The sequence below is a fragment of the Neomonachus schauinslandi genome, chromosome 14 (genome assembly GCF_002201575.2).
Source record: "Neomonachus schauinslandi chromosome 14, ASM220157v2, whole genome shotgun sequence".
NCBI classification, from domain to species: Eukaryota; Metazoa; Chordata; class Mammalia; order Carnivora; family Phocidae; genus Neomonachus; species Neomonachus schauinslandi.
This window is the reverse complement of record NC_058416.1, coordinates 50473299-50475279: the sequence shown is the minus strand read 5'-3', so window position 1 is coordinate 50475279 and position 1981 is coordinate 50473299.

Genomic DNA, 1981 nt, shown 5'->3' with positions numbered 1-1981 from the left:
ACTCAGGACTGGAGAGAGCAAAGCAATTGCACATTGGCAAGGAATTCTCCGATTCGCAGGGTTAGGCCCTCATATTTTCTCCAGGGCACAAGAACAGAGGAAAACTATTTCCCCTCTGCTATTAACTCCTCTCCTGCTCTCTCCAATTTTCAATCTTAAAACATCTGGGTTTTAAGCATGAAGAAATGTGGGAGGGCAAAGATAAGAGCCCACCACTCAAACCAGGGGAGCCTGATCCACAATGCTGTCAGGTACCTAAAAATGGCATTTTTTGAAATCTGAGATTTCAGTCTGGCCTGATTCAGAATACAAATGCTTCTACACGTGGGTCAGGCACCCACTGAAAACACTCACATCTTCTCAGGAAGATGACTGTGATCCCATTATTTATACATTTCACTTATTCGGTCAGCCATCATTCCATTCCTATTCCAACTGGTAAGTGCTAGAAGCTACAAAGATGTCCCATGATTGCAATTTGTGTCACTGTGTACAACCTACAGAAGTCTCCCTGACTGATGTTAATCCTAGAATGACAGCAGGAGAACCAGAAGTTTCTGTCTACTCATCAGAAGCGAGTGAGTCAGGCCAAAAGTCCATGTATGCATAGATCCATGTCTGACATTGGAAAGGGTGTGGACACAGGTGAGGCCAAACCACTCTAATCATCATCATCATGCTGTCTACCTGCAAAATGTGCCAACCACTCTACAAATAGGGCCCCAATGCCCAAACTCCATCCTTCTAGGAGACTGCAGTGCACACACTCAGAACAGCTTTTCTTTGAAATGTCATTAAAATGCTTCTTTTCTCTTTTTAATATTTCAGTATTTCGAGAGGAAGGGGCAGCAGCTGGTCGCAATGCTCCAGAGGTTGTCAGTAATTCTCTGCATCTGATGACTTTCTTAGAGGAAAACCGTCATCTTGATGAAGCTCCAGGTGTGTCTTTTCAAGAAGGACAGAAGTAGGACCGTGATCTGGGCCAGAGATAAAGACTAAGAAAGGTCAAAGGGAATCCCCCAAAGGGGGATCCTCCTACATCTTTATCAGTCTGTTCAGGCCCTCCTAAGGTAGATACAAGAACACTGAGATCCATTTACCAACTTCTAACTAAATTTTATTGGCTCAGTACTGTCACCAGGTAATAATGCCAATGCTCACTACATGCCAGATCCCTTACTGAATTCTTTAAATGCTTATAGCGTATAATTCTTACTAAAGTTACCAGATATATATTATTACTATCCCCATTTTATATATAAGGAAACTGAGGCACAGAAGCACTGCTAACAAGTGGAGGTAGGATGCAAACCCAGACCTCTCAGACTCTAGAGCGCTAGTGTATGACCATTATACAACAGTGCTTCCCAGAAAACAAAACCTGCAGTGTCTAGATGCAATTTGGCAGTAGCAGCCCTGTTTGCCAAGATTCAAAACTGATCTGTCCATCCTTATCTTTTATCTGCAACCCGAACAACAGAGGAGGCAGAAAAGATAGCAAGTCTGCCAAACAAGGAATGGAAGTTTCAGAAATGAGGTTGTGAGTTTCAATAGAAACATAAGGGTTAAGGTCCTCTGGGTTGCTTCATTTTCAGAATATGCCAGGACAGACTGCTCCAGATCCTGTGAACCTGAACGTCAAATGCAGCGGGAGGTTAAGGTTCATGGTGCTGGAATTATCACCTGGGGGCTCCAGCCCACAAAGAGAAGGCATTCCTCTCTCCCACTGGCTTCCCAGCAAGTGGCAAGAAAGTGAAAGGTGTGTTGAGTCTGTTTTCTGTCACTCATCATGACCGCAGACTCCCATGGACGCTATGAGAATAGGATCTCAGGCAGTAAAAAGAGGTGGGTGTCATAGTTCAACAACACGAGAAAAAGGAAAACAGATCCACAGAAGCCTGGGGAACAGAATGTAAGAGAACCTGAAATGTTCTTGGTTTCAGTCACATATACAAATTATGAACCAGTTGGAATTCATCAG